The sequence below is a fragment of the Venturia canescens genome, chromosome 11, assembly GCF_019457755.1.
Source record: "Venturia canescens isolate UGA chromosome 11, ASM1945775v1, whole genome shotgun sequence".
In the NCBI taxonomy this organism is placed as follows: Eukaryota; Metazoa; Arthropoda; class Insecta; order Hymenoptera; family Ichneumonidae; genus Venturia; species Venturia canescens.
The window spans coordinates 3,538,989-3,549,616 of record NC_057431.1 but is presented as its reverse complement, the minus strand read 5'-3'; the positions used below and the strand labels follow the sequence as shown (position 1 = coordinate 3,549,616).

The following is a 10,628-nucleotide window of genomic DNA, read 5'->3' as shown; positions in this document are numbered from 1 at the left end:
TCATAAGTATTGTTGTCAAAATTTGTGTTTGCCTACTTCATTCCAAAGATTCGACTTTTCATATGATCAGCAAACAAAGCATCCAAAGACTTTTTGGAATAAGTTTCAAAATTTGTTACTCGACAGACCAGGTGAAAAAAGAATAACTACACTTATATCAAGACCAGAAACTGTTTTGAGAATCTGATGTACAAAATGTGAGATTGATGATCATAGCTGGAAACCTCTTGAATCACGTTACTACAATCAGCATGAAGAAATAGTAGAAAATCATAGGACACATATTAAGCAATTAATTAATGATATGTATCGATCCGCTGCAAACCGATGGAGTCAAAACAAGGATCGGAGAGGGCAGAGCCAAACTGAATATGAAGCAAAATATGGGAAACATGAGAAATAAATTAGAAAACATTTATTCAATTAATGTTTACAACATCATTCTAACAGTTCTGTGTGTTTTTGTTGTATTTATTCATATATATAATCTGACGCCTTCATATATATAACCTAGCCTACTGACGATATATTTACACTGGACAATATTTCTCGCACTCTGTTTTAATTGAAAGATTATTTTAGTTAACGCTTATTTCCAGTCGAACAAAATCATGAAATCTTGAAGTTTTCGTTGACATATGCATCGCGCATTTTTTATATCCTTTTTCGCACACATATCACAGACTACATTTACGCGGCCGCTTTGATACTGGTTTAGTATATCACAAAATTTAACGAAATGAATAGTAATATGCACTTCGTTAGATGACGAAAATTATTTTTAGTTATCCCGCACGCACTTCGTAACATCATAACCCCAAACGTCAACATGACGTGAAACTTCGGCTGGTGACTTTCGAGCTCTCGGCATGTGACGTCAGTCCGCGACACCGCCGCGAAGTTAGACCGAGGGACATGAGGCCTTTGGTGGTATTATATAACCTCCGTTAACTTGGCCCCCCCATTTAATTATTTTAAACTTTCGTTAATGCAAATCGTTTGAGAGTCGTTAGAGAGAGTATGAGAGAAAAGGAAAATTGTTTGAGAGTGATTATTTTTTTCGTAAAAACGATTTTATTTTTTGGCGTGAAGCTGGCCCCCATTTTTTTTATCTCCTGGAAAAATGGACTTAGACGTTTCATTTTTTTTTAATCGTTTGAGAATCGTTTGAGAGAGATTGAGAGTGAAAGAAAATCGTTCGAGAGTTGATATTTTAATTGATATTAAATTATTTATAATTAGGTGATTTCACCTAGGGTCCCTAGAACTGGGACACTTCCGACGTGCGCAGCGGGTATGCGCAGTGCACTTGCGCAAGCACATGCTGTAATAACATGCATGTGAGCATGTGGGAGTGGGATCAGCTGTTTACAGCAGTCGACAATGATAAACGGATCAATCAACAAACCTACATTTTATACTAATATATTTTAACGTTTTCCAAGTAGGCTATCGATCAGATAAAATTAACTGCCGGACTGATTGATCGCTACAAAATATTAAAAGTTTTATCCCTTTTCACCAGCCAACATGCTGAGGATTCATTAAAATCAGTTATAAGGTAAGTTTTTTATTATATTTCCTCTTTGGAACAGCTTTACCAGCTGTTATCTCCAAACTCCTGCAATTTGCTCATTGTCGTGTTTCTTTGAGAAAATTTGAAAAAACATCCGAGAAAATTGATGGTCGTGCATTTACAGGAACGAAAACGTAGGCGAAAAATACTGGAGCAAAATGCAGGATTACGAGCCTTGCCCGCGTTTCGCTCATCAGCTGGTCTACAATTACGTGAAAAAAGTTCACTATTTGTTCGGTGGGAATCCAGGTCGTTCTTGCTTACCGAAATTACGTTCGACTACTTTTGGCAACTCCGCTCTGCCGACCATCCCGCAAACAAATATTACGAAAATGCAAATTAATCATACGAAAATATAAGTTCGAAAAACTCGCCATGACGGACAGCATCGAGGCTCTCTAGTATCTTCAAAATGAAGTTTCCGATATCATTGATAACGATAACGAGGAGCAAACCAAAGAGGTTTTTTTTATTCATTGAATAAGCGATTTTATGAAAAATGCAAATTTTCGTATCCACTAATTTCGTTATTTATAACATTTAGAGTTGATCAAAATTGTGTTTTTTTTCCAACACAGTTTCAACTACTGGCATCCGTCACATTCCGGGAACAGGAGGAAAAAACGCAAGAAAACTTCATGTCCGTCGAACCGAATTGTATGGCAAGTTGACAGAATTTTTTTCCGAATTGCTCACGCAGCCTCGGGACAATTTAATTGATTTATTGCCATTATGATGAACGAGTGAAACCGGTGAGATTTTTTATGAGCCATTTTCTCATTTAAATAAAAAAAAATAAAAAACACTACAAATATTTGACAATTCAACAATCCAAACCAATTGGTTATCGCAATATGTGTTTCAATCATTTACTAATCTCTTTCGTCGTACTTGAAGAAGAAACTGAAAAATTTGAATTCGAGTCAGAAAAATTCTCATTTCTTTTTGCTGGGCTACTTTTTTTTTTTTTTTTTTTTAATTTTGTAAAGACAAAAAGTTATTGGAATACATTTATATTTTGGACTTATCATTGAAGAAAGAATTTTTTTCTAAATAGGGTAATCGACAACTCATTGGCGATTGACAATGATCAATTGAATTTGGAGTAGAGGAGATTAGTGAGCGGTTCAAAAGGAGCAGTCACTGCGTGGCTCAAGAATGTCCAAAATTATTGCGCAAAGGTCTTCTGGAGTTGTTCCCTGGCTGTGTCGAAGTGGCCTCACCGCAGTTTACCATTATAACTGTTGATCAAAAATTAAATGATCAAAGTCACCTGTGGAGCAGGAAAATGAAAACTGAGAAGCTGGCTATAGTCGTAAGTTTTTCCAGTTGTTACCAGCTTACCGGCTGTTTTCTCCAAACTCCTGCAGTTTGCTCATTATCGTCTTTTTTTGAGAAAATTTCAATAATTCATCGTGAAATTTTGAAAAAACACTAATTTTGAACAATTGAAATCTAAACTATTCTTATATGCATTTTTTTTCCACAGTTACATAAATATTCTTGTGATTGGTGATTCATCATTGGCGAAATTTCAGCTGGATTTTGCACTGTTTCAAGAGCTATAGCAACAACCGGGCGAGGTTCGTTCGGGGCTGGTTTTAACAGCGGCTGGTACATCCGATCAAGAAGCTGGAGAACGTAGGTTGGAAGCTGGTGCTATGGTTTTTATGACTGCTGTAACTGCCAGCCATTGAATTACGAAGATGCACAATCCGAAGTTCAGCCTCCATCCTTCTACAAGGACGCTTCATCGTAAATTCAAGCTGGTATAGTTGAATATTTTATTCTGGAACTTCTTTGTTCATTTTTCAATTATCAATTTTCATTGTTTTATTCTCTGAAAAATTTTTCTTAAAGTTTTTATTTCGATTCATTTTGTTTGTAGGAAAATAATTTTAGAGTTGAGATATATGATAGTGAATTTATTCGGAGTGACGCTGAAGAGTAGAATTATGCAGTACTTCCTAAGGTATTGAAAGCACAATTTTATTGAGACGCAAGACGCTTGCTTAAAAATTTGATGTTCGCTGCACAGACTGGGCATCTCTGGGAACAATCAGTACTTGGGAGGATGTTGTTGGTTATCCAATCGTTAACGTGAAATCCGTACTCTGTTTTCATCAAGGAATGAATGCATTGATGAGGAATTCATACAGAACTTTTTTAAAGAAACTTGTTGAATATAACCTCAAAAATTGATATTCCATTACTGAATGTATCGCAGTAAAATACTTCCGAGAAATTACATCACACCTGTCAGCTTAGTCAAAGATGAGTCTGAGTTCTTTGGCTTAGTGTTGTATAGGCTAAATATTCTCGACGAAGCGCTGAAAACATCTGACAATTCGTACAAACTCATCAAATCCGATACGAGCCTCTGCGTGGTAAATATTTGACTTTTGCAAATCAATTTGAACTTCTCTACTCGATATTTCTCTTTTTAATTGCAATAATGATATTCTACTATTTTGTGAAATATCATTCAAATGTGTTCCTATATACAATGAAATCAAAAATCGTCATTGTATCTTCGTAACCAGGTTAGAAAATTAGGTTATGTTCGGGAGCTTCGTGATGCTCTACCATTTTTTTTTTCTTTATTTCGGGGACTATTTATTATCTTCTTCGGAAAAGTGGAGCTCAATTTTCCGAAAAAAATGATTCGTAGTACATATTCATATTTTCGATAAAATAGATGAGTTTAGAGCAAATCGTACCATAAACTATGCCTCATAAACTATTGTTTGTGAAAGGGGATCGTTAATGAGATTTATTCTGTGTCGGTATTTTTATTATGTTCAAAAATGTAATAACAAAAGTTTAATGCTACTGGAATCTGAAAAGAATCTCACCTATTTGGTTTTGATTTGTTACATACAAAAGTTTGAGTGTTCTTACAGATCTGGATGACATAGAGCTGGCGTCAATCCAAATTGGGAATTTATTACCAAGGAGTGCAGGTCGTGGATGGTTAGATGCAACCAAAACAGCATATGTCGAATGTCGTTCTCCATCTGTCAGTGGTGACAATGAGTTGCCAACCGAATTCGCAGTACAGGAAATTAGTGAGTGGTTCAAAAGAAGCAGTCACTGCGTGTCACTTCAAAAGAATGTCCAACATTGTAGCGCGAAGGTCCCCTGGAGTTGTTCCCTGGCTGTGTAGAAGTGGCCTCACCGCAGTTTACCATTATAACTGTTGGTAAAAAATTAAATTCTCAAAGTCATCCATGGAGCAGGGAAATGGAAATTGAGAAGCTGGCTATATTTGTACGTTTTCCCCTTTTTTATCGACTTATTCCAGCAAATTTTATAAAGGTTTAAATATAAAATTCTTTAAATTATTACAGTTTGTTCTGACAGCACCTGACACCTGCACGCAGTCTAAGATGGGCGGTTATTGGGCAGATTTCATAAATAGCGGACAACCCTATCTTAATCTCCTCAAAATTAGTACCTCATACAAAACTGATCAACGGTTCCGCTGCTTGGGCTTCAAAATAGAGCAAAAGAATCATTATCAAATAATATCCATTAATAATGATCCGAGAGAGTTTCCCGGTACGTTCTTTTCTTCTTTGCTATTTTTATTTTGTTCAGGTGTAGAACGAGTTCCATAACTTTTCGTTCGATTTCAGGAAGTATCTATACAACCGTTTCTTCGAATATCGAGTTCCTCAAAGAAAGCCGCCTTAACGATCATCTAGGTCAGTCTCGTACCCTTTTGAAGAGAATGTGATACGAACCTGATAGTTAGTCAACTAAAATACAAGAAATATCAAGAGTTTACTTTAATGTGAGTATTGCTGGCGAATAAAACGATTGAAAAGTGTAAACACTCGCTTTTTCGTGATAATCTGAATGACCATTAAGAGATCTGATTAAAAAGTTCAATCTATATTTTCAACATTCATCAACGTCCTTTTTTCTGTTTTCTAAAATTTTCCAACCGATCTCATTCTCTTGATTGAGCTACTCGAAAGACTAGGCTCGTGTAACCCTTTAACGATTGAAAAATTACTTTTGCTGACTGCATTTTCGTACGGAAAGCGATTTAAGTGGCATTAACAAAGGATAGCATTAACATTATTTAATTTAACTTTAAGAATGAAACATTCATCATCATATACTCTGTCCATAAATTCAATAATATTTCTCAATTTTTGTTAGAAAATAAACAGTTATGACAAAGCCAACACGAAATAAATTCTAAGAACGTTCAACTTCATTGTGAAAAATGACACTAATCAATTTATATTATTGACTGACAGGGGCTCCGAGTAATCAGGGGATAAAAATCAAGTAACGATTCTTGCTGAAGTCTTGTGACAGCTGGAAAACGCAACGAGATTCATTGAACGGAAGTCCTGGTCAATTTGATGATTTAGGTGTACCGTTTGTTTGCAGTATAACTCCTCACTTAAAGAATTTTAATCATACTCAGGATATCGTTGATGCTATTATGAAACGGGTGAGTTAATCAGATATAAATTATATTCATGTTATTTTTTATTTATTGAAGATATAAGAATTCACGTTCTTATTTATATTTATTTGAAATATTTCTCTTTCTCAATCGATCAAAGAAAGTAACTTTCGATACATTGAAGCTCGTTTGTGCGCTCATCTCGACACTGTGGATACCCCTTCCGATGATGGAAAGAAGTCAAAAGAGATTTGAGAGGCATCAAGGGTGACTTGAAAAGGCCGTTTGAAAAAGCATGGAAAGGTTACGATACCAAGTACGCAGAAATGGAAAAGGAATAGAAGCAACACCAAGTACCCAGAGGGTGACCTCATCCGCTCGGAAGTTACACCCGCTGAAATTGCTGACTAAATGGAAAAGTAGGGACGATTGTTTCAATTACAGATTTGCGGGGTTAGTTATATAAAAAAACAAACGTCAGTTGGACAAAAAAGGAAAACTATTTAATCCTCATATTTTATTTTCTAGTATCTGATTAAGGTCAATGAGATCAAAACGAAAAAGGGTATCGAACTTTTACAGCATCTTGCGTTTACGAAATCATTTTTTTTTCTATATGATACTTTAGGAGTAAGCTCACGGGGAGAATTTCTTTTCCCCATCCATTTCCTGATCTCCCCCATAATAAAACACTCGAAAATAACTGAAAAAACGTGAGAAGACGGCGAAAGGAAATTCAACGATTTCAAAGTATAGATTTTGTCTCTGTCACACGTTCAAAAGTTAATTTTTCAGTCAAATTAAAATTGAGAAATATCGTTATTATTTCGTATTACCTTCAGAACAGCCTAAAGCTTCTAATCCAATCGTTAAAAAGCAATATTCTAAAGGGATATAATATAATAATATTATGTAAAAATAAATAATAGATTTTTCGATATGGCCCATTATTGAAATACGGTTGCAGCTGCTTCAAAACTCTGAGAACACCATTTACCAGCCGTTTTAGAGTAAATAAAATAATGAATATTGCGAAAAAATTAAAAGTACAATTGAATTGTTTATGATGGCAAAATTTACGTAAAGATCGTTTTTTGTATTTCAGATTCGTTCGCAAATGTCAAACGATGGCCACACGAGATTGACTAAAACTGCAATAGAGTCAATAGGGTTCTCGCGGATAACAAAAATGATGCTCCTAACCAGAAAGTTGTACTGACCAAAGATATTGAACGTTTTCCCACCTAAATGGATATTTAACTCGGTTAAATATCCATGAGACCTCGGTTAAAGGCATCGTCAATGTTGAAGAGGTATTGTCTGGTCTTGTCTTGTCATTTCCTCACTTTTTTTTCGAGATGTTCTTTTCTAGGCTGTATGGTTGTATAGGATTTTTTATGAAATGTCCTGCAGTCGTTTATGTGAAATTGATCACAATTAGAACCGATGGTAAAAAAGTAAACTCGAATTTCGAACAGAATTTCAAATCGATAATTTAACTAATATTTTTGTACCTGTATGAAATCAAAACTTTTGGAGATGAAGGAAAAATTGTGACATTTGTTGTAACCCTTGAAAGCAGATTGAAAAAAAAACTGGATTTCGTTTTGAACTTGACTTTCTATTTTGCTGATTCAAGAATGTTTTCATCCGTATGCTGGGCTCGACATAAGTAGAATGTTTGCTGATTCCTCGGGAGAACGACAAAAAAAAAGGATAAATTTATACCAAATCCGCGAGATTTGGCAAAGCGCTTCAATTGGTCGATGAAATAATTTAATGGCATCCTAGATGTGAGGAGTGCGACAAATTAGCTGAATAGCGGCTGCTATATCGTACAAATGGAACATGATGATTGATCAAAATTCATATTGATATTTCATGATATTTCCAGGCGATCCAGGGCGATTCGACGACGACGTCACTAGTAGCGGCAAAGTTATCGGCAACTCCAATGGCAATTCGCATGGGAACCTCGAGTGATTGGACCGGTGGCTTAACGAGATCCAATCCAAAACATAATGCAAAAACCGTGATGACGGGGAAAAGCGAAACTCGAGGACGAGGGAATTGTTAAAACGGAGGTCTGAGTGAGAGAAGATAATACACGGAGACAACTTCAAAGACGGGCCAACGAACCCCATTATCGAGTGGAAGGACAGAGAGGAAAAACACGATACAAATGTAATATAATTTTTGTAGTATTCACGTATATCCTACATATAGTGTATAAAAATGAATACGTATATAAATAATTGATCAATGGGTATAAATAACTCTATTCGAGTTATGTAATCGTTCCGAAAAATGCTGCTCAGCACTCGTTTTTCATATACCAATATCGCGAGCCAAATTCAAGATACCATTGAACAGCTTATTATGGAAAAATTTACATGAAGATTGTTTTTTCTGTTTCAAGATGCGAAGCACTGTGATACATTACGAAAAATGTATTTACCAACGAGAAAGTCACCGAAAATAATACCAACGTATATACTCCAATTGATGCGCAAATGATAGACGCGTCAGTGGAGGAAACTTGAGATCGACAACCTTCTTTACTCTCCATTCTATGAATATGGATTTATCTGTATTTGTTAATAAACTTGTAATTCATCGTATCCATATACATATTCGATATATACAAATTCATAACACCATTTCCTTTCTTCTTTCGTTTGATCTTTCAGCGAAAACGCATTTAAAAAACGAATGCGAATATGAATTTGTCTGTATTTGTTAATAAACTTGTAATTCATCGTATCCATATACATATTCGATATATACAAATTCGTAACACCATTTCCTTTCTTCTTTCGTTTGATCTTTCAGCGAAAACGCATTTAAAAAACAAATGCGAATATGGATTTGTCTGTATTTGTTAATAAACTTGTAATTCATCGTATCCATATACATATTCGATATATACAAATTCGTAACACCATTTCCTTTCTCCTTTCGTTTGATCTTTCAGCGAAAATGCATTTAAAAAACGAATGCGACATAAAAAGACACTAATAACTTACTCCAATAACAGAAGTGAGTCTTTGGTGCGGTGACGTGTTCGCATGATCAAAAAACTAACGATATTTTTTTATAATTCAAATAAAAATTTATTTTGAAAACTAAATTAAAAATTGCGTTCCCACACCTGATTCAAAAACCACTTTCCAACATACACGACTCTAGGTAGTTTTATTCAGCTCGAATATTTTTAGTTAATGCGTAAAAAGGCATTTTAACGTCCCATTTTTCACTCAACCACCTCTTTGAACGGTTTAAAATTATTAATTGAGCCTCACCATGCTGAGAAAACCTGGAAACACCCAAGAAAAGAAGAAAAATTCTAGAAATATTCCGCAAAGGTAAATTTGAAAAGTGAATTGGAATATACGTCTGTCACAGATGCGAAGGCTTCAGCATTCTCATACCTCACACTCCGGGAAGGTCTCGTTTGATTTATTCAGTGGCCGAAAAGTTACAGTATAAAAGATAATAAGGAAACGATAGGAATGGAAAGAAATGTGAGGTCGAGGATAGCTGTACATTTTTATCTGACTAAATTAATAATTGAGTAAACTTAAACGGTGTGAATACGAGATTCCATATCGCAAATTGAAACTTCAAAAACCATCCAATGGGGACTTTCAATTATATGGAATTTGAAGTGAATGATTGCTGAAGATTCTCAGAGGAAAATGTTGAATCATACTATCCCAATTAAAAAAAAAAAAATTAGTCGTCTTGAGAAGGTGCTAACGAATTCCAGGCTAGCATATACGATTGAAAAATTTTATATAATTCACTAATTGCTCGATTCATTATTTCTACTCACTTTTTTCTAAAACCTTCGCGAAATGACAGAGAAAATGAAAAAATCGAGCTGGAATATATGATTCAATAAATTGCGTCTACACGGGAAATTTTAGTGTGGTACAATTACGTAAAGTAACGCAATGTAGCTGAACGAAAAAGAAAATCAAACAAATATGTAAACCAAACGTTTCGAAAAATGAAGACGTAAAAATGGATATTCTTTTGGTTTGATTTGCAAGCTAAGGTTATTCATGAATAAAGAAATCTGAGAAAATTAAAAAACCATTGGAATTTGAATTTTTTTTTTACAAGTAATATTTACAAAAATGTAGAAATAAATCTATAAGGTTCACACCTGACAGTTTGCAATTTTTTAGACTTTTTCCTTTAGCTTCGAAAAGTGAAATATATTCATATTGTTTCTCACCATCATTTCTCATTTATCTAGAGTCGCGGCAGCGACTCTGAGACAAGTACATTTATGTTATGACGAGACGCTGCCAGAGAGTCTTTACCGGAGCGATAGCGTTTCCAATTGTTTTCGAAAATTTTCAAAATTTGTTCCTTTAATAATTAAATAATTACAGTACTTTTATAAGATACTCGAAATAATTTTCTATAGTTTTTCCAAAGTTGTAGGGTTTTCTTTTAAAGATGAACATACCCAACTCAATGTTTTATCAATCAATAAAGTTTGAAGAATAGTTATATAAATATTTTATATCACGCGGTACGTAAATGGACGCTTTTGCGTACGCTTCGCGTACACAAAACCCCCATTTCCGCACCTCGTAATATAATAGTACATTA

At 34.8% G+C, this 10,628-nt stretch overlaps 1 long non-coding RNA gene across 10 annotated transcripts; it reads left to right on the top strand.

The window, feature by feature from the left end:
* The first annotated feature begins 1,351 nt into the window (after nucleotides 1-1,351).
* On the top strand, nucleotides 1,352-8,907 carry LOC122417818 (uncharacterized). 10 transcript variants are annotated; one of them, XR_006262361.1, is made up of 16 exons: nucleotides 1,352-1,561; nucleotides 1,701-2,038; nucleotides 2,155-2,328; nucleotides 2,634-2,891; nucleotides 3,066-3,345; nucleotides 3,465-3,548; nucleotides 3,615-3,963; nucleotides 4,480-4,846; nucleotides 4,927-5,137; nucleotides 5,215-5,372; nucleotides 5,848-6,047; nucleotides 6,163-6,421; nucleotides 7,108-7,315; nucleotides 7,679-7,795; nucleotides 7,897-8,186; nucleotides 8,422-8,907. It is a non-coding gene; the product is annotated as an uncharacterized lncRNA (long non-coding RNA). The 10 variants fall into 10 exon arrangements; XR_006262360.1 differs by having other exon boundaries at nucleotides 3,465-3,963; XR_006262362.1 differs by lacking the exon at nucleotides 3,465-3,548 and having other exon boundaries at nucleotides 1,353-1,561.
* Nucleotides 8,908-10,628: the final 1,721 nt, after the last annotated feature.